Source organism: Lepidochelys kempii, chromosome 1 (genome assembly GCF_965140285.1).
Source record: "Lepidochelys kempii isolate rLepKem1 chromosome 1, rLepKem1.hap1, whole genome shotgun sequence".
Lineage (NCBI taxonomy): Eukaryota > Metazoa > Chordata > Testudines > Cheloniidae > Lepidochelys > Lepidochelys kempii.
In genome coordinates, this window is record NC_136380.1 from 158,836,320 (window position 1) to 158,859,346 (window position 23,027).

General features: G+C 42.4%; 1 long non-coding RNA gene across 1 annotated transcript; it reads right to left on the bottom strand.

Annotated features, from left to right (window-relative positions):
* Positions 1 to 4,075: 4,075 nt before the first annotated feature.
* Positions 4,076 to 22,595, bottom strand: LOC144930901 (uncharacterized). The gene is made up of 3 exons (XR_013636375.1): positions 22,498 to 22,595; positions 12,228 to 12,374; positions 4,076 to 4,121 (listed from the first exon to the last, which is right to left on the bottom strand). It is a non-coding gene; the product is annotated as an uncharacterized LOC144930901 (long non-coding RNA).
* Between the last annotated feature and the right edge of the window lie 432 nt (positions 22,596 to 23,027).

Below are 23,027 nucleotides of genomic sequence, written 5' to 3' on the forward strand. Positions count from 1 at the left end.
AGTAGCCAGATTAGGTAGCAGCAGTGCAAGCTTCCCACATAAACCATCCCGGCCCAGGTATTTCAGCCTTGCCCTGGAGTCGGGATGACAGGGGAAGTCAGTTTTCATGCTACATTCAGGCCTTAGGCTGACCTATATTTAAAAGTTGTATTGGTATAACTTTCAGGGTTTTTTAACCAAAGTAGGTCTACTAGTATAAACCCTAATATAGATGCAGTTATACTGCTCTAAATGTGCCTTGTACCACTATAGGTTACTCTGGCTCAGAGAGCTATGAGCACTTAGATTAGGGTTGCCAGTTTTCTAATCACACAAAACCAAACACCCCTGTTCTGCCCTCTCCTCTGCCCCCTCTCCGAGCCCCACCCCTTGCTCGCTCCATCCCTCCATTGCTCACTCTTCCCCACCCTCATTCACTTTCACCTGGCGAGGGCAGGAGGTTGGGGTGCGGGAAGGGGTATGGGCTCTGGGCTGGGGTTGCAGGCTCTGGGGTGGGGCTCGGTCCAAGGGGTTCAGAGTGCAGGAAGGGGTGTGGGCTCTGGCTGGGGGTGTGGGCTCTGGGGTGGGCCATGGCTGAAGGGTTTGGGGTGCAGGAGGGGGCTCTGGGCTGGGCCAGAGGGTTGAGGTGTGGGGAGGAGTGAGGACTCCAAATGGGGGTGGGGCCGGGGATGAGGAGTTTGGAGTGCAGGAAGGGGCTCCAGGCTGGGGCAGGGATAATCAATGCCCACACAAACACCACTGTTTTTAATTCCTGGGGGAGCTGCAGTAACTCTCTCTCTCTCATGGAGCACAATATAGTCCCTGAAGAGATTACATGTAGCTGCAATATTTGTCAAAGGTATCATTTCCTTCTTTGTCTTCTCACTTCCATTCCCAGTAAGGTGCAGACAATAGTCACGTTATATAGAATAGTTCACTTTCCTTTTTGCCTTACAAAGTTTTCTATATCGGGTTTGGGGTGGAGGGAATTTGTCCCCATCCCTTCAATTCAGTCCCTACCCCCAGCTTCTCTCATTCACAGATGAACTGCTCCTAAATTCTTGTCCGTGGTTTTGTTGAAGGCGGTTTGGTGAAACTATCCCCTTGTGGTTCAGATCTCTAATTTTTGCTCTGCCTACTCTAGATAGTATTATGATGCGGATGGCATGAGAACCTATCTAACCATATTAACGTGTGATTCGTTCACTCTCATTTCCTTGGTGGGTGAATTGTAGGGTATTTTTTGTTTTGTCAAGGCTTTGTTTTGAAGGGGGGAGTTGTTTATGTATGAGCTTCTGTGTGTTTATATTAGCACATGTACAAAAAGGGGAGATGACTACCTAGGAAGGAGTACTGAGGAAAGGGAGCTGGGGGTCAGTGGACCACAAGCTAAATATGAGTCAACAGTGTAACACTGTTGCAAAAAAAGCGAACATCATTCTGGGATGTGTTAGCAGGAGTATTGTAAGCAAAACACGAGAAGTAATTCTTCCGCTCTACTCCGCAATGATTAGGCCTCAGCTGGTGTATTGTGTCCAGTTCTGGGCACCACATTTCAGGAAGGATGTGAACAAATTGGAGAAAGTCCAGAGAAGAGCGACAAAAATGATTAAAGGTCTAGAAAGCACGAACTATGAGGGAAGATTTAAAAAATTTCTTTTGTTTAGTCTGGAAAAGAGAAGACTAAGGGGAGACTTGATAACAGTTTTGAAGTATGTAAAAGGCTGTTACAAGGAAGAGGGAGAATTTTCTTTTTCTTAACCTCTGAGACTAGGACAAGAAGCAATGGGCTTAGATTGCAACGAGAGGTTTAGGTTGGACATTAGGAAAAACTTCCTTACTGTCAGGGTGACTAAGCACTGGAATAAGATGCAAGACAAATAGTTCAGACATCGGTGAGAGGTTTATTGCAGGAGTGGATGGATGAGATTCTGTGGCCTGCATTGTGCAGGAGGCCAGACTAGATGATCATAATGGTCCCTTCTGACCTTAATATCTATGAGAATTAGGCCCAGACCTCTAGGAAGTATGACCATATATATAAATAAATAATTATTATTGATGTCTATTGAAGGTAAAGCTATCTACGGGGTGACTTCAGTTTTAAATGTGGAAACTGGCAGGCTATTTCTGATCAGGCTGTGCAATTGCATCTGAGAAATGTAAAGCTTAAATTGCCATTTATTTATTTTCTTTATCAACAATCAGTGGGGGGTTTGTATAGGATAAAAGCACAAAGATATGTCTGGTGTCAATAGGGATTAACCATTTTGTCCAAGACACAGCTAGAAAGCTGAATTTAAAGGCAGAGGAAATCTGCAATGAGGGTGTGACTGGAAAGATGGATTCCAAGCTCCAGTTCATTACAAACATGGGCCCTGATCAACTCTCAGTCAATGAAAAGACTTCAGTGGGAAATGGATTGAGCTCATGGCATTTTTTCCATGACAGGAATCCTTTGCAAGTGCATATCATGAAATCAAATCCAAGTGACACAGAATTATCTGATTAGTTCATCAGTTCTCGTCATCTAAACAAGGTTTGTTTGAGCACATCTAGTGCTCGTGAAAAGTTCTAGCATGAAAGCCCTGGAGACTAAAATCTCCAGCAGCATGGGTAGTAGCATTGCATACTTGTCCACATTGCCCTGTCCAGGTGCTTTAACCATGATCTGGAGGAAGTACCTGCGGGGTGAGGAGGTAGTTCAGTCTCCTTGGTCCATTGAGTCCTTGTGTCTCTGTTAAGACAGCCAACAAATTTATCAATCCATGCCATATGTGATGGGTTAGCCATGTGGATACTTGTCCATTTGGAAATAGACTATGATCATGTAGGCCACAGAAAAGTCTTTAGCTGGTAATTTTAATTCATACCCAACTTGCGCTAGTTTCATCTTTTTGGTAATGTTTTAATCTGTAGTATTTGTATTGACAATAGGATGATGTATTTTTCTCCAGAACTGACAGTAATTGGTTTCTCTTGGGAAGTCAGAGAGAGAAATATCCACTTTCCAGGAAAGGGCAACCTATTTAGAGCACAAAAATACCAAAGAAGCATCTAGCAATTTTTGTTTTGCTGCTTTTATTGTTTCAGGCAGGTACATGATACTAAAGTATAGAAAAAAGACTGCAGTGGTAAACTATGTCATTGTAAAGAAAACAGAGGGATCAGAAATGACCTGCATGGAAATCAGCATCATTGCAGCTTGCATACATTGTACAGATGAGTGCACTTTGTCATTGTCATAATGAAGAACTCCACCGTGAGAGACACGTTTCTAGAGAAGATCCATTTTATAGTTGACATTCTGGGTGGAGAAGGAAAAAAATGAAAATGACTACTGCCCAGTGCGTTACCTATCTCAAACAATTTCAACAACACCCATTTCACAAACACTGACATCATTCTGAAAGTTAGGACTATGTTTAATTTTCCCCGTCAGCAATAGAGGAAACAAATTAGTAACTGAACTCTAAATATTTTCACATAAGGGGGTGCCAGATGGTGTTGAATAGGAAGGAAATGAAAAAATAAATGAGAGGGAAAAACTGAAAACCAGTTTAAACAAGATTCTCCTCAACCTCCCAAATCCTCTCAGTTTTTCCTCTGTTTCCTCCTCTTCTTTCAATGTATCTATTAATTGTAGATGACCAATCTCTCTAAGGCAGTCACATTTGTAATCTTCCATTTATCTTTGAAATCTACTGATTTACTAAAATGTCATTTCTGCTTCACCGTGTGGCTTCTGTACACACTAGTGTGTAAGAATGCATTTAGTTATATGGTTGCATTCACAAGATGGTAACGTCACCATGCAGAAGACAGCACCAATCCCTACCTTAGCATGACATTTAACTGATCACAGGACTCCTCCTGAAAGTTGCTGCATTGACTTTAATGGAAGGGGAAGATGCTCAACACCTTGCAGAACTGGGATTTATACAAATAAGTCTGTCTGCCAGCACTGAAAAAACTGACATCCTTCACACACTTACCTTCTACTGGAACTGGTTTGAAACACCAGGGGCTATCTGGAGCATCTGAATTAAAGCAGCATTGTCTTGCACTACATTCAATTTCAGTGATGCCTGGATACCCACAGTTTTCTCTTGCTTTTGGCTGCACATCACATTCACCTGGAGCTATTTAAAACGAAGTACAAGGTAAACAGCCTAACATATTTTTCCTTAAATCATTATGAATCTGTTAAATTGCACCGGCCTGTAAATGACACTTTCAGCCACATCAAGCACTTTTGTAAACCTAAACAATTTATTACCTTAAACTATAAATAGACCCAGCTCAAAACAGTCCCTCAGCAGGGGACCAAGCAGTGAAATGGGTTATTTCCTTAGACTTATATTGCAGAAGAAATACGTTCAAATTCACAATTTAAATGAGTCTAGTGTCCTGAGACTGCTGAATATTTGCTCTTACCACTATAGGGTGACCAGATGTCCCAATTTTATAGGGACAGACCTGATATTTGAGGCTTTTTCTTATATAGCTGCCAAGTACCCCCCACCCTCTGTCCTGATTTTTCACACTTGCTATCTGGTCATCCTATACCACTATGAAACCACTAGACAGCTTTGTAATGATTGGCATTCTTTCTCCAAAAGAAGCCTCCCTCCAGCACAGTAACAGTAAGCATTACTGTACAGTAGTTTTACTTCACTACAAAAATTATACAACTACTGGTAGTACAAATTTGTAATTGTAAAATACTAAGAGCCGAATTCCAGCTATGTCAGTAGTACCCCAGGCAAATACCCCAGAGAAGAATTTGTCCCTAATTTTGTAGTTACTGTAAATTGAAAGAAGCTGCACTGAAATCAATGGAGTTACATTTGTGTAAAATCCCAATGAAAAGTGAGAGCAGACTGGCAAAAATCAAAGTAGAAATGCAAAAGTGGGAACTGGTTTACTATATCGAGTACTTTGCTTAAATCATCTAATACCACAGATGTGAAAACTAGTCCTTTTTATTTTTTGTTTATTTGAAATTGTTTTCTTGCTACTTTACTTATTGGGAGTGGCGTGTTTTCCAAACTTCAGGTCTGGAATACCTAGACTCTCTGGAGATTTGACTTGACACGATTCTCTTACCCTTTCTAGACAGTAAATTCCATGTAGCAGGAATCTTGTCTTTGTTCATGCTTTGTAAAGCACGGTGTACATGTATGGTGCTATGTAAGTACTTAAGACACACTCACAACCTGGTTTTGAGGAGCAGGCCCTTTTCGAAAGCTGGGTGGATTTCCGGAGGGGAGCCCATCCGAGTTCATGGGAACAAATAGGCACAACCTGGTTCTGCAGCTCCTAAGGCCTGATCTTGCAGATTGAAGTCAATGAAATTTTCCATTTACTTTAATGGGAGCATGATCGGGACCTTAGGAAAAGCTTTTTGAGGGTTGCATAATAAGGATTTTGCAGTACTGCGTCTTATAAATTTGTGTATTAAAATTCCTTGTATTTTTAACAATATAAATATAACTAAAATCTGAAGTATGTACATTATATATGCTGGTTTATATACAGTACTTTAGAATGCATTTAACTTGGACCATGAAAATGGACTAGTCAGTCTAGCATGAAGTCCTCTAGGGGCCTCACTGTTGCTAGCCTATATTCATGGAAGGCTTTCGGATGATATGGGGATGGGCAGCAATATAAAATTCTAAGATAGGCAGATAGCTCCCCTACAATAGAACAATGTTTGGATTCCAGCGTTTGGACTGCTCGAAGCTTAAAGCCCAAACAAGAACTGTTTATAAATTTGTAAAATTTTGAAGTAATTCCCAATAAGATTTGCAAAACCTTAATTCTGGTTCTAAAGTAACTGACTTTTTTTCTTTAAATAATATTAACTCCATAGAAAAATAAGTTCCTACATAGGAGTATGTAAAACATGCTTCACCTTATCAAAAATGACTTTTGCTGTGTCGCATATTGTGTATTCTCTTTTGCGAGCAGCTGCCCAAGCATGTACATGCAAAGGGCCCAAAGACTATATTTTGGGAACAAGGATGTCATCTTTCTATCATATAGATCTGTTGTGTAAGCAGTGCTATCAAACATTTCTGCAAAAGGACTCTCGCAAATACAAAAACATGAGCTAAGCTCTTGAAAGAATTGCTATATGCTGCTAATACACTAGGTAGTGTGCCTTGCCACAAGACTGTATTATGTCTAATTCCTCCAGGTCTATTTTTCCCATCTCTGGGATAATTTTTTTCCCTGAACACGAACAGCTTCCAATGAAATCAGTAGAATTCTGCACAAACATCCAGATCAAAATTGGGCCCTATGTGGACAAATCTCTCCAGGAAAAAAAACACTATTGTTAGAAGAACAGACCCACATCTAGTTATCTCTGCATGACAAAAAAAACCATAAATGTATTAGATCTCAAACATCTTTGCTCTATCCTTCCCACTCATGCCAAGAAAAAAATATTAGAGGGGTCCTAATTTTTATTCTTTCCCATTTGGAATCATTATGAAGCTAAAGTACATTAAATTTTACATCTCAACATAACAATCAACATAATAGTTTCTTAATATTTAACATTACTGAAATTATAAAGTAAGATCCTTGGGAAATACCTTATTTAACAATACTCAGAATTAGTGTTGATTAATTTCAGGTGGTTTGAGCTTATGCCCTGAACATGATATTTTAAACATGCACTTACGCAGCAAGGCATTGCTGAGCCCCACAATGAGGGAAATGGTCAGTAACCAGAACACCTTATTTTCCATTGCAGTCTTCAGTGTTCAGTCTTTAAGAAGAATGTGAGTCTACAGATGAAAATGTCCTTAGAGGGTTTTGTTTTATAGCAGTTTTGTCTGACCAAATAGTTTCAAATAACATTTACCTAAGGAGGCATTTTTGGCAGTTCTCTCCATTTATCTCTTTTTGATTAAAACATTTTCCAGCCCATACAATGTCCAGTGAAGTAATAAATATTTGAAAGTGGGAAAATGCTGGTGTAGATTTAAAGCTTATATGGCAATCAGATTTTACATTCCGTACTGTCAACCAAACCTTATCAGAAGGAAGTTGAAACTCTATCATGGGTGCGTTCAGTATCAATTATTTTTAATATTAAAAAAGTGATATTTTGGCAAGCCACCAGGAAGCAGATTTTTAAAAGGACATAAGTGTTGCTGTGCTCAGTGTTGCAATACTTAATAGATTTAGGAGCATAAAGACCATTTGCAAGAGTGATTTAGGCTCCTAAGAGCCTAAATCCCATCAATTGTCAATGGGATTTTGGCACCTAGGAGCCTAAATCAGTTAGGTGTTACAATGCTGGGTGCTGCAACACTTAAATATCTGGGCCTCCGTGCCCATATGTCTGAGACACTAGTTCTATTCTATATGGCTTCTTATATCACCTCATCACTGTAGTATATGAGCACTTTCTGGTAGTGCATAATTCAGGGGAAAAAAGGGGAAAAAATCTGAAAAGCAGACAAAAGTTATGTAGGATTTTTAACATTTTTCTCACTTCTGAACTAAGGCCTCAGTTTAGTAAGGTACTTAAGCACATGACTGACTTCAGTCATATGGTAGTTCCCGTGTATAACTGACTACCTGTCTGTAGCACTTCGGGCTCCTGCTATCCATATAAAGAAAGCTGGAGGAGAAGCAGAGCTGCACTTCCCTCCTCCACACAGTAAAAATAAAACCTTACAATAAAACATCTGGAAGAAGAAGTTTCTGAACAGTTTGTTCGTTCTTTTATTTCCAGATAATTATCTCTCAAGGTTTATCTAAATGGCATAAATCTAGGCCTTAGTCTTTAAAATGTCACACTATTGATAACTGCAGATGCTACATAATCCAGAAGGACTGATAAAGGCTCAGCTAAGGCCCAGCACCGATGGCTAAGATACAACCTAAGTAACCCTTTTTAAATAGTGATTAAGGCTAGGATTTAGTCACGGGTGTTTTTAGTAAAAGTCATGGACAGGTCACGGGCAATACACAAAAATTCATGGCCCCTGACCTGTCCATGACTTGTACTAAAAATACCCGTGATTAAATCTTGGGGGAGGGGAGTGCTGGGGAGACAAGAGGGGGTGTCACTGCTGAGGGGAGCTGTCCGGGAGGGATGGGGGAGCCGCTGCTGGGAGGTCACCTGGGGTCAGCAGTACCAGCTACCGGGGCCACGGACTGCGGCTACTCTGGCTGGCCGGGGACCGCTGCCTGGAGCAGTGGCTGGTGGGGCTGTCCTGGGGGCCACATGAGCAGCTGGCTCCAGAGCCAGCTGCTTGGGCAGCCGTGGGGTCAGACACACTGGCTGCTGCAGAAGTCACAGAAAGTCATGGAATTCCTGACTTTTGCGACCTCTGTGACAGACACAGAGCCCTAATAATGATCAATAACATCACTGTAACGGTGAAGTGTCTGGGGCAACTGAGGAACAGAATTTAAGTGACTCACTTATGATTATGTGGGAAATCTGGGGCAGAGCTGGGGACAGAACCCCTGATGGATTCATACCTTATCCATTGGACCACATTGCCTCTCATAAAGTTTTTCAAATCTCAGCTTTTAGGCTAATTGCAAAATAAGATTAAAGTGCTTACTCACCTTTTGTAAAGCGCTCTGAGATCTACAGATGATAAAGCAGTGTGTAAATGCAAAGAATTAATATTAGCTATATATATCAGATGTAAGAAGACAAATCAGAAACAGATCACTTGCTTGAGAAAAACTGTGGCCAGGTAGATTAAGTATTTGGAATAAAGCAGAATGAGCCCTGATGCTTAGGGTATGTCTACACAGCAAAGAAATACCCACAGCGGGCCCATATTAGCTGACTCGAGGTCACAGGGTCAGGCTGCAGTCATGTTTCATTGTTGTATAGACTTCTGGGCTCGGGCTGGAGGCATGTGAATAAGTGGTAAGGTGAAATTAATGATAAAAAACATAGTAAAGTGTTCTTTTGCATTTACATTTTCTGAATGTGCTGCAACTTCTTTTCTTCCACCCAGCAGGAAGGAAACTAGGAAAAGAAGTACTGGGCAAATATGTATTCCTCTGTAGGAACTAATGCTGATGGTTGCCTGGCTACTAATGGCTAGAAAAGCCAGAACAGCAGTGATCTGTTTAAGGCACAGGTGCAGCTCATTTCCAAATGGGTAATCATCTGAGGCACAGGAAGCAAATTAAAAACAACCTTGAGAGGTCAGAGAAGCTCTAAAAAAGAGTCCTAAAGTGAGAGGCTGGTTATAGTGTTTTGGAGTAAGATCTTTGACTTTATTTAGGGCGATGGTGGGCCAGAAAATAAGAATTCCATTCCTTGAAAAATCTTGAGGTTTTAACATTTGTTTTCATTCTGCATCAGAACAAAAACTAGTCTCTTCAAATGTTTCTCTAATAGTCCAGTGGTTAGGGGATTCACCTGGGATGTGGAAGATCCGGGTTCAAGTCCTATTATTTGTATTGTACAAGTGCATAAGAGTTCCAGGCCCCATTGTGTTAGGCCAGTGGTGTAGCTAGGACAGGAAAACTGGGTGGGCAGGCAATGATGGGGGGCCTGTCTCCCCCCATCCTTCCAGTCAGCCCTCACCACTCAGAAGGCACCAGAAGATGAGGCTGCAGGGCACCCCCATGGGGTAGAGGGGGGGCCCTGCCGGGGCTCAAGATCCATCCTGTCTTAGGGTCTGTCCGCCCGGCTGGCCGCGTCCCTCTCCTGCCAGTGCCGTGTGCTGCTGCTCCGGCCCTAGCGCCAGCCGTGCCCAGACCCACCCCCATGAAGCACACCCTCCGCCTGGAAAGACTCACCCCATCCCAGCCTGTGGATTTGGGGAGCTCTGGTCCTGATTTGTGTGGACCCGGATGCTAAGTGGGTGGGCCCCCGCCCAGCTGTGGCTATGCCCCTGTGCTACGCACTGTACAAACCTAGAACAAAAGATAGTCCCTGCCCCAAAAAGCTTACAACTGACGTATAAGAGACAAGAGATGGATGCAGACTGACAGGAAACAATGAGACAATATTGGTCAGTATGATAGGCAGTGGTCTCAGCACACCAACAGCCTAACCATTGTCAAGTTTTTTGTAGATATATCAAAGGAGAATTTTAAGGAGGGATTTGAAGGAGAAAAATTATTTGGCTTTGCAGACATTTACCGGGAGCTCCTCCCAAGTGTGAGATGCTGCACAGGAGAACGCAAAAAGGGGCATTAGATGGAGGCTGGTATCATGGGCTGATCAGAGGTGTGAGTTGCCCTTTGAATACTGAATGAGAGATGATAGGTCATGAAAGGCCCAGAAAATGAAGATAAGTAACTTATGTTTGATATGACCATGAAGAGAGAGCCAGCGGAGGGATGTGAAGAGAGGCCACGGTCAAAACAATGGGCTAGGAAAATTAACTCTGCAGCAGTATTCTGAATGGTTGTGAGTGGGGCAAGATTGCATTTGTCCTGGCCAAAGAAAAGGATATTGTAGTATCAAGATACAAGGTGAGAGCCTGGATAAGAGTTTTAGTTTAAGAAAAGGGAAGAATCAGAGACATGATACGGAAAGAACTGGCAAGACTTAGGGCTTATCTACACAGAGAAGTTAGTGCAGAATAAACTAAAGTGTGACTTTAAAGTGCAATAGCTATTCCACACGAACTCCCCATGTGACACTCTTATTCCACATTAGAAGTGTCTTTGTGTGGTTTAGCTGAGTCTGCAAAGCCCCTGGTGAGTTCTAGAGAGAGGTCTGAGTAAAAGATGATGCCCAGGTCAAAGTCCTGAATGACAGGCAAAATGATGGTATTGTCCACACTGATCGAGGTAGAAGTAGTGGAGCGTGTTTCGGGGTGTGGGAAGATTAAGAGTTCTGTTTTAGCCATCTTGCGCTTGAGCTGACATACAGCTGTGAGGAGATGTCAGAGAGACGGGTTGAGATTTTAGTTTGGACAGAAGGAGTTGGGTCTGCAGCAGAGAGGTAGATTTGAGTCATCTGCATAGAGTTGAATTTGTATTTGCGGATGCAGTTACCCAGATATCACAAGTAGAGGGTGAAGAAATACCTAAATAAGTGGTTTAATTTTTTTATCATTTTTATTATTATTATTTTATTTTAAAGAGGGCTGAACATCCACAGCTCACACTGGTTTGTGGATATTCAGTACTTTTATGACCAGGCTGTTTATTAAGTGCCCTGAATGTGGATTTAGGTGTCTGACCTTAGGCACCATAGTTTGAAAATTTTGGCTTAAATGACACTTACGTTTTTAAGCCTTTGCCTGCAGATAATACTACCCTCACAGTACAGAAGAGAGTCATTCAGACTGTCACAAAAACTGTAATAAGTCACCAGGACCAGACGGTATTCACCCAAAAGTTTTGAAGACTTCAGATGGGAAACTGCAGAACTACTACTTGTAATATGTTTCAGAGAGGTAGCCGCGTTAGTCTGTATCAGCAAAAAGAACGAGGAGTACTTGTGGGACCTTAGAGACTAACAAATTGATTTGGGCATAAGCTTTCGTGGGCTAAAACCCACTTCATCAGGTGCATGGAATGGAAAATACAGTAGGAAGATACATATACACAGAGAACATGAAACAATGGGTGTTGCCATACCAACTGCAACAAGACTAATCAATTAAGGTGGGCTATTATCAGCAGGAGAAAAATAACTTCACTACAGCTAGTTGAAAAGATATTCTAACAAAAAACTGCAAACATTTTTATACAATTTATTATTATTATTATTCCTCTCCCTACCCTCAAGTTTACAACCAGCATGAAAAGCTGGTTTTAAAAAAATAGTCAAAATATTTTATTTTATTTTATTCCATAAAAATGTTCATGGAAATTATTTAGATTTTTAATCTAAATTAAAATTAAATTACATTTCCCCATTGATGTAATGGGAGCTGGCTCGTGCCATATGTAAGGGTATCCTCTCCACATAACACAGCATTGGCTATTTTGAATTAGGCACATGTAGTCCACTAAAAATGAGATTGGACTAGTACTAGTATGTAGTAGCCAATTAAGGATGAACCACGCTGTGCAGCATGTAATAGTGTGGGCGTGAGTGTGTCTGTATAGGAGAGACAGAAAATCAAATAAAGGAAAAACTCATGAAGTTCTGTCAAAAAGGGATTTGCCAGCATCACACAAAGCATAATGCAGGCCGGGGAGAACACAGGATCACCCTCCACTACCATTAGTTTCGTGTATTCAAGCAATGGGATAATTATACACATTTCATAGAGATATGTTACCTTTTTTTATCGGAGGATGGAAACACCAGGGCACACCTGGGTATTCTGAATCAAAACAACATCCCTTAGTTTGGCATTCTTTTTCTCAAATGCCTGAATAACAACAGTTCTTTCTTTCCTTTACATCCACAGCACGTTCACCTGTACCTGTTAAAGAGAGAGTCCTAGATTTTGTGTATTTTTCTGTTTATGCTTTTTTCCCAGTACTCTGCTCATTGATAGATAATAATAATCATGACAGATGAACTGTGACCAAAATGCACTTTATAATTTACTTGATTACACCACAGATAAGAGATTTGCCCAATGGCTTAATGTGAGAGCTACTTCCAGCTATGCTATTATCCAGGTGATGCATACAGAGAATGCAAATAGTACTTTTTGTCATTAAGATTCCATCATTTTACTAGTCTGCCAGATTCCCCAGAAGTCCACCATGTGAGCTGGCAGGAAACCAGGCAAAGTTCCATCAGATCCCTGCCTATGTTTCCTCAGGAGTTTGTTGAAACTAATGTGTTTTCACAAACATTATTTCCACAAATTGGCATTTTCCTAGTAAAACCTGTTTCCTTGGAAAATTCCTGACCAGCTCTAGTCCAAACAAATTATATCTACTCGTTCTCCTTTATCCACTAATTTGTTAACGTCCTGAAAATAATTCCAATAGGTTAGACAAACAATTTTCCTTTACAGGAGCACCGCTGGTCCTCTCTTTATGCTATCATGTAAGTGTTTTATAATTCTCTATTTTTTCACTTAATGTAGCTGGTCCTGAAGTAAGGCTCCCTGATCTGTAGTTCCCAGGCTCACCCTAAGCACCTGTTTGAAAATAGCAACAACATTGGCTACCTTCCAGTCGACTAACAGAGCAATTCATTTTCATTATCTATTACAGATTTTTGTTAGCAGCTCAGCCAAGTCACCAACCAGTCAAGATGACTTCTTGCTCTTTTATTTTATCCATTTGTTCCAACATGTCTTACGTTGACACCTCACACTCTAGCACTGCCGCATCTTTATTACCACCTCTATAAAGTATCTCAGGGGTAGGTATCTGCCCATCATCCCCTTTTAGAAAGGCTGAGGTGTATTTTTTTAGTAACGTCTCTGCAGTGTCCTTTTCCTCCCTAGTAGTTTAATAAACCCTGAAAGGCTTCTTGCTTCTGATATTCTTCGAGATTTTCTTGGTTTTTGTCTTTATCTTTGGCTATTTGCTTCTCAAATTCCATCTTGGCCCTTCTGATGTACTATCTGCTTTCCAAAGATACTAATCACCCACTGTTCTCACTGAAGCAAATGGAAAAAAAATCAGGCCATATTTTTTTCCAGCTACCCTGAATAACAATCAATCTGGGGAATCAAAGGCAAAAAAATGACAGTTCACAATATAATCAAAACAGTTATTTGGTCAAAAGTGTTGCAGGAAAATTAGAAGGGAAATACATATCTGGGGCTCGAGGTACTTGCTGACGGACGATCAGGAGTTTAGTTCTCCTATTTATACTTGTACCTGCCACAGTAGTAACCAATCAACTAAATTAAAACAGTTCCACTTGGGAGATATTTATTGGCTGTATGGTCTGCTTGCTAAAATTTAGCATGTGATTATTTTCAAAATGTCAATTACCAGCATATAAAATATATAGCAGTTTGTACACATTTCCCTTCCAAAAAATTGCATTTATAAACTAAGGAGCAGTTTGGTATACATTCTCAAGAGAAAGAGAGAGCAGGTGACACATAGGTCCCTATGATACTTCCAAGTCCACCCACCGTCTGTTTCTCAAAGGTGACATAAGTGAGATTTGTTGTGAGTCAAAAAGTTTAACTTAGGATCTGTTGGATTCTGCCTCCCAGAACATGCCTAACACCAGATCTGTTTATTTAAGGCCTATCCTAGATACAAACAGGTGAAGCTACTGCAATGGACCTATCTCTGTGTGGCAGAGTTTCCCTTGAGAGCCCCATCATTAGGTTTGCTTAGCACACAGGCCTGGGGTCAACCTGAGGAATTCTGAACTCTGACAGCTCGTCCCATGAGTGTGACAAGGAGTAACCGAGCAGCTGGTTTTAAGAGCATGAAGCACCGGGAAATCATTCCTGAAGTCCAGGACAAAGTGTATGCCAAGAAGAAACAATCTCCTTTCTTAGCTCCAAAACCTCTCTCAATTCCCTGTGATATGCACCTCTGGCAACCAGCCTTCTAGTGCCAGGTGATACTGACATAGTCTAGCAGTACCAGTATTAGCTGGAGGAAGTATTGGACTGAATCTGGTGGCAGTACTTCCTCCTCTCCTGTAGGTAGCACTATCCTAGCAGAGACAAACAGAAAGCCAAAATAAGACAAGGAGAAGAAAGAGACGAGAGGATGGGGTGGGGAGGGAAGAAGCTGATTGATCAATCTTTGACCACAAAAGGAGTACCAATGAGACACCACAAGGCAGGGGAAGGAACACAGGAGTAGACTGCTGGTATCAGAGGCAATGTAGCCTGTCTGTGGGTCTGAACAGTCACTTCTCTCACATGTATTGTTTTATAGCCATTCTAAATTCAGTCTTTTCCACCATGAAAAATCAGGACAAAAGGTCAAAAAATATTTTTTGCAGGAGGGAAAGACAGAAGAAATTCCATTTCAGATCAACTGAAACAGAGTTTTTCAACTTGCTCTCTAGCCAGTTCATCAGGCGGCCCTGGGAGCCAATAGGCTGCTGTAGAGTCAGGGACCCTGGGCTCCCCAGCAGCCATCCATATGGGCTACCAAGGACTTAGGGAGGTAGGTAGACTGGCAGGACATCAGGTAAGTTTCTGACTGAAACCTGTCTAGTTTTCCATGGAACTTCCATCAAAACAAACTGGTTTCTGTTGAACATTTCAATTTCTTACAAATTGGCATTTTCTGGCGGAACCTGTCCATCCAGAAATTTCAAACCAGTGCCAATAGTAGTGTTTGGCTACAGCAGTAGGTTCATCCTGCCGACTAGTTCTCAGTAGTCAAATCATGGTTTCATGGTCTGATCTATTGAGCTATCACTGCCTTTCTTATGGGTGACTTCCTCTTCATCACCAGCCTTAAAGCACATTTAAACCAGGCGCAACCTGGGGAGCAGACACTTGTTACTGCCAACTGACCGCCTCCTGGGCTCTAGCAGTAACCCTCAGCTGTAAGGAAGTTCTGAGCCCAGCCCTGTCTGACATATGCTGAGTGACTGAATTTAGGAGAATGGGATCCATTTATAAGCTTGAGTGTTTAATTAGAAGGTGCTGGGGACAATGTGTGAAATGCTTATTATGTAGCCATTTGCCAGGTGATTAATAGCAGTAACAAAGGCCAAGTTCCACAAATCTAGGGATCCCTCTTAAAACTTACAAACAAACACCACCATCTCTTGCCCTCATGTAGAATTTCTAGAATCACTAAATATCTTCCCTGGATGCACTTATTTGCAATACTTCCCCATTCACAAGCACCAAGTGTGTGTATGAAACAAAGAAAGCTTTATTAAGGGTAAAAAGAGAACAGAGCATCAATATAGCTATATGAATGATAAATAACACTGTAACTTTGTCAGTAGTCTGTTAACTCAGTTCCTCATCTGCTGGAGTGAATGTCCAACAGCGAAGAGAAATTCCCAGAGGACACTGAACTGGGAGGAGCTGTGGCTGCCAGCAAGAAGAGAAATAATCCAAAGGGCCCTACTGAGAGATGGGCAGGAAGCACTTAATCCAGCTATGTTCTGTGGTCCATTGCTATAAAATCTGAGCACCTCATAAACTTTAGCATAGTTATCCTCCGAACAGTCCTGTGAGATTGGGCAGTACTATTATTGGATTGCTTTCTAGAAGATCTGTTCTAGGAATTATTTTAGGGAAGTTCTGTGGCCTGTGTTATACAGGAGGCCAGACCAGATGACCACAATGGACCCTTCTGGCCTTGGAATTTGTAAATATGCAAATGTCCTTTATCATATCACTTCTCCCTTTGCAAAACCCTACTCGTGGTTTGGTGTCAGTGTGTAGTGCAGTCCCAGAGTCCTTAGAGCCTCTCTCCAATCTCTTGAGTGTTGGTTAGTCCTGCCCTGATGCTCTACCACCTAACTTAGATTTTGGAGTACAGCTTTCTTTAGTGGCTGGGTAGGAGCAGCCTTACCAGAGCTTACTCATCTCTGCTCCCTGCATCATTCCCCAATGAAAGACTCCTTCCAACAAAGGATCCTTAGTAGAGGGGAACCTTTGAACACAGTCCTTGCTACCGGGCATGTACTCCCCATCCTAAAGTATGAGCTCTTTCTATCCTCTCTCCTCTCACAGTTCAATTCCAACCAATTCTGAGTCTGTGTACAATTAGGGGGACTCCACAGTGTTACTGGAGAAGTTGTACATTGAAATTTTATGCAAAAGAAGTTCTCTGTAGCCATACATTCTCCTGTCCACCACTAGATAGAGAGAGGAAACTTCTTTCCCTCTGCCTCTTCTGTCCATCTGGAATTCTGGGTAAATAGCTTACGTAGGATTGCCAGGTATCTGGTTTTCAACCGGAACACCAGGTCAAAAAGGGTCCCTGGTGGCTCCGGTCAGCACAGCCAACCGTGCCGTTAAAAGTCCAGTCGGCAGTGCTGTAAGGCTAAGGCCTACCTATCCTGGCACTGCGCTGTGCCCCGGAAGTGGCCACCAGGTCCGGCTTCTAGGCAGGGGAGCCATGGGGATCCATGTGCTGCTCCCACCCAGAGCACTGCCTCCGCACTCCCATTAGCTGGGAACCGCAGACAATGGGAGCTGGGGGGGGCAGTGCCTGTGGGGAAGAGCTATGCACAGAGCCTCCTGCCCCCTCCCCCCCGAACCCAGGAGCCGGACCTGCTGCTGGCCACTTCTGGGGCACAGCGTGGTGCCAAGACTGGCAGGGAGCCTGCCTCAGCCCTGCTGCGCTGTTTACCGGGAGCTGCCCGAAGTAAATCCATGCCCCAAACCCGAGCCCAACCCCCAGCCCTGAGCCCCCACAAACCTGGAGCCCCCTCCTGCATCCCAGACCCCTCATTCCCAGCCCCAGCCCAGAGCCTGCACCCTCAGCTGGAGCCCTCACCCCCTGCACCGCAACCCCAGCCCAGAGCCCCTTCCCACACCCTGAACCCCTCATCCCTTGCCCCACTCCAGAGCCCGTACCCCCACCCCAGAGCCAGTACCACCTCCTGCACCCCAACCCCCTGCCTCAACCCACAGCCCCCTCCCACACTCCGAATCCCTTGGCCCCACCCCCCAGCCTGGAGTCCTGTCCTGCACCCCAAGACTCTCATCCCCAGCCCCACCCCAGAGCCTGCACCCCCAGCCGAAGCCCTGACCCCCTCCCACACCCTAACCTCCTAACCCAGAACCAGTGAAAATGAGCGAGGGGGGGGAGAGCGAGCCACCGAGGAAGGGGGAAATGTAGTGAGCAGGGCCCTGGGGCAGGGACAGGGCTGGGGTGTTTGGTTTTATGCAATTAGAAAATTGGCAGCCCTAAGCTTATACAGACAAAGCAGCTCAGCAGCCATTCTTCTTTCTGTTCCTCAATAGATGAAAGCAGAGAGTTCCTTAGTTGTTAAAGCATTAGGCCACAGGACTTAGATTTGTACCAAACGTTGAACCCTCTCTGGATTCTATACTTAGTGTACTTTATAAAAGTGTGTGGGAGAAGGTTTAAATATTGGGGATATCCAAGAAGCCTCCTGGAACATCCTCCTTCCACTCCACTCAGAGGCCTACGCTCCTGCTATTTAGCTTATCATCCTGAGAGGAAAGGGTGATGGTCTTCTTTCCCCTCCCATAGCCTACTAGGCCCAGTGAGCCTCTCCCTGTGGGTTTCACTACCCCACTGGTGTTCATCTGCCTTTCTAAACACTTATATATAGATGGTCAAAAATTCAAAACCATTTTTCCTGAAGATTATTTCATTCTTCTGGTTTTGGAAATGGAGTGAAATTTTTATTTTTCAAAAATTGCCATGAATCTTTTCAGACAGAAATATTTTCATTTCTGAAAAATCAGATTTTTTCCAAAAACAAAAAAAAGTTTGAGTTTCAAAATAGAAACATGTTGAAAACAAAATGTTGACTATGAAAGTCCCACCATGTGACTAAGTCAACCAACCAAATACTGACTATGAAAAAATTCCCAAACCCAAGAAATCACACTGCTATTACAGTTCCTTTTTTAAAAAATTGCCCACATTTCCTCTTTTAAGCATGAACATTTTCAACCAGCTCTACTGCAACTAATCTAGGCCAAGTTCTGGTTGGGTTTCACTTTGTCTAAATTGGTTCATCCTTCCCCTTCATACTAACAATAGTAATGAACACTTCTTAGTAATGTATTTACTAAGCATGATCCCATCTCAGAGAATACAAATGCTGACTATAGGGAGTATTGCAGACATCAGGCCATATTAGAAGATCCAGACACATTCTTCCACAAGAAGCAAAATATACATATATATTCTTTTGAGTCTCTTCATTTTTGGTGAAACAGGGTCTGAACCTCAGATCTGAATCCAGTTCTAGAGTTTCTCAACTCTGTTGTGTATTTGAATTCAGGTTTTTGGGTCGGGCCCACCTCCAGGTTGTGTGTGTGTGCACATTCGGTTGATCTGAGGTATCTAATCTTTCCATTTTATCTCATGGGTGTGACAAAATTGACACAATCCTCTCCCAGCACTGACTCTAACCGTGTAAAATATACCACAATGGGCCATGTATTATTTTACAAGAGCTTCCTAAATGAGTCGACAGGGGTGGAATTAAAGTTGGTTTTGGCATATGCAATGGCATATTTTACATGGCTATGTTTGTCTAAGAGATTGTATGGACTATGAATATATTGGAATGTTTATCTTGCCTTAACTGTTCATTTCCGGACTTAAAATGCATAGATTTTTTTTAAATATGCAGTTCCTTCGTAGATACACAGATAGCAACCTGCACTGAGAGAGCCTTTTGTCTGTTAATTTCCATGGTTTAAAAACACATGAAAACAGTGACCTCTCCCTGCCTTTAGATCTGGAGCAAAATAATTCATTAATTAATGCCTAATTAATTTCATTTGGTGACCCCTAGTTCTTATGTTATGAGAAGTAGTAAACAACAATTCCTTATCTATTTTCTCTACACCAAAAAGAAAAGGAGTACTTGTGGCCCCTTAGAGACTAACAAATTTATTTGAGCATAAGCATCTGATGAAGTGAGCTGTAGCTCACGAAAGCTTATGCTCAGATAAATTTGTTAGTCTCTAAGGGGCCACAAGTACTCCTTTTCTTTTTGCGGATACAGACTAACACAGCTGCTACTCTTTCTCTATACCAGTCATGATTTTATAGACCTCAATCATATCTCCCATTACCTGTCTCTTTTCCAAGCTGAAAAGTCCCAGTCTTATTAATCTCTTCTCATACAGAAGCCTTCCCTAATAATTTTTGTTACCCTTTTCTGAACCTTTTCCAATTCCAATATATCTTTTTTGAGATGGGGCGACCACATCTGCACACAGTATTCAAGATGTGGGCATACCATGGATTTATATAGAGGCTACATGATATTTTCTGTCCTATTATCTATCCCATTCTTAATTATTCTCAGCATTCTGTTAGCTTTTTTGACTGCCACTGCACATTGAGTGGATGTTTTCAGAGAACTATCCACAATGACTCCAAAATCTCTTTCTTGAGTAGTAACAGCTAATTTAGACCCCATCATTTTATATGTATAGTTAAGATTATGCTTTCCAATTTGCATTACTTTGCATTTATCAACATTAAATTTTGTCTGCCATTTTGTTGCCCAGTCACCTAGTTTTGAGAGATCCTTTTGTAGCTCTTTGCAGTCTGCGTGGGATGTCACTATCTTGAGTAGTTTTGTATCATCTGCAAATTCAAATTTTGCCACCTCACTGTTTACCCCTTTTTTCAGATCATTTATGAATATGTTGAATAGGACTGGTCCCTGAACAGACCCCTGGGGGCCACCACTATTTACCTCTCTCCATTCTGAAAACTGACCATTTATACCTACCCTTTGTCTCCTATATTTTAACCAGTTACCAACCCATGAGAGCACCTTCCCTCTTTATACTGTGGCAGCTTACTTTACGTAAGAGTCTTTGGTGAGGGACCTTGTCAAAGACTTTCTAAAGGTCTAAGTACACTATATCCACTAGATCCCCTTGGTCCACATGCTTGTTGACCCCCTCAAAGAATTCTTGTAGATTGGCAAGGCATGATTTCCCTTTACAAAAACCATGTTGACTCTTCCTCAACAAATTATGTTCATTTTTATGTCTGACAATATTGTTCTTTATTATAGTTTCAACCAGTATGCCCAGTACTGAAGTCAGGCTTACAGGCCTGTAATTGCTGGGATCACCTCTGGAGCCCTTCTTAAAAATTGGCGTCACATTAGCTATCCTCCAGTCATACCCAGTCAAAAGGAAGCCATATAAATGGAATGTGGGTAAAGAAAACACAAGCAGTATGAGAGATGGAACAAATCACAGCTTAAATCAGATAGTCTCAAAATTGATTAAAAACCTGCAAGATTTCAGCTTGTAATCTATTCACAATATACCAAAAACAAAGCTCTGAGCAAAGGCAATGTTGTATTGTATCTAGAAAAGATGTCAGCTCTTCATTTACATACGGATACCCATACTAACTGAACCCACCCCACCCACACACCTATCTACAGCAAACAATAGCTACATTGTGTGCATGAAAACTTGTATATACATTTCTATATAAACAGTATATTACAATGCCGTATCAAGCCCCGTGTTTGCCCGTTTATTCTGTTTATCTCTATACAGTTCTGTGTGTACATGTATAATGATCAGAGGACACAATTGTATAGCTTCCTATCCACCTACCAGCCCCAAAGCCACAAACAAACAGCAGAAACCCACACAAAGCCCGAATCAATGGGCTTTGTGCGGGATACTAAGTGGGAATCGAGGAGGCTGGGATTCAGTACTTCCAACCCACATGTGGCTGCCATACAGCTCCTCTGCAGACACGACCCCAGCCAAAGGCAGGAATAGAGGCCCTCGCCACTTTACACCTCCTGTATGGGGTGTTAGGGCCACTGAATATGCAAAGCTGGAGATCCCATAGCCCTTCCCCAGACCACCCTCTCTTGGTCCTCCCAAACCTTTACTGAGTGCTGGTCTGTTTGGGGCTGGCAGGCAGCTCCCTTCCACAGTGCACAGGAAATGATCTGATGAAGTGAGCTGTAGCTCACAAAAGCTTATGCTCAAATAAATTTGTTAGTCTCTAAGGTGCCACAAGTACTCCTTTTCTTTTAGAGACCCCAGCATGTCCCCAATCTTCCTGCAGTCCCTTGAGTTACTTCAGTGATGTGGAGATCCTTGCCAGGCCCTCTCTACCATGTGTGAAATTTACTGAGACAGAATTGGACTCCGGCACTCATGGTCATTAAGGATCCCATCTCACTATTATAATGGGCCTGATTTTGATACCTTTACACATGTTGACTAGCACCTTAGTCTTAAAGTAATCTCACTGATTCCAGTGGGACTGCTCATGAAGTAAGTGTTACTCAGTGTAGGTAAGGATATCAGCAGCTGGTCCTACAAGAGAAGTGTTAGCCACAGTGTCTTGGTCAAAAATCTAGCTTGGGTAATTGCATTGAATCTACCTAAACTCTCCACTTCCCCTCCTAGTATTGCTAGACTAAAATTGCTGCTCTAATCTGGGTGAAATGTAATGACCTGTGTTTATGTAGATGGTCAGACTAAATGATCATAACAGTCCATTCTGCCCCTTAAAATCTATGAACTAATGTAGTCTTCCCCAGAGGTGGCTGCATTTCGTTGCTGAGTATGTGATCTTTAAATTCTAATACCTAGTTTAGCTCTTTAGGCTCTTACAGAATGAAAGGTGCAATATACATGTAAAGTATTTGTAACTGATGTTGCATGTCTGAGTTGATGCCTCAGTTCTGTTGAAATAACAGGCTCAACTGGAATTATTTAATCTAAGATTATCAATCAGAGATTAGTACAGCAGTATATAGAATACAGAATGAAATAGATACATTACCACCCTTTATTGTCAGACTAAGATCAGGATGAGTCTCTCCCCTGCATCTGGAAGGGACGCGCAATCTTCATTGCCCCAACTAAGTTTCCATACCAGTATCATTATATAGGGTTTCAGACAAAGGAAACTTCGTTGCCAAGAATATTGTCCCAGAAACATATGTTGTGATGTCATTTCTATAGAGTCTCCGTTTACCTGATTTGTGTGTGAAGGCACGATTATTTACAGCTAAGAGGACTAACAATTCTTTAAGATAAACTCGCTCAGTGGGTCCTTCTTACCACAGGTGCCGGCTTCCTCCGGGCCCCAGCAGTGCTCAGCCCCCCGCCCAGTTCCGCCCCCTCCTCCCCCACGCTGTCTGCATACCACGAAACAGCTGATCGCCGCAGGCGGGAGGCACTAGGAGGGAGGGGTAGAAGTTGATCGGCGGGGCCGCAGGCGGACGGGAGGCACTGGGGGGGGGAAGCTGGCTGCCAGTGTGTGCTAAGCACCCACTAATTTTTTTTCCTGGATGCTCCAGCCCTGGAATACCCACGGAGTCGGCGCCTGTTCTTCTTACCCCACAATCATTCTTCCCTCTTGATTCCCCAATGGAAAACAGTTGCTGTAAAAATCATCCCTTATTAGTTTCCCAAGTAAGCATTTTATATATATGTATGTATGTTAAGGAGATGGTTTCCGAGAATATCTGGAGTTTTATAAACATGTAGGCACCCAAGAATTAT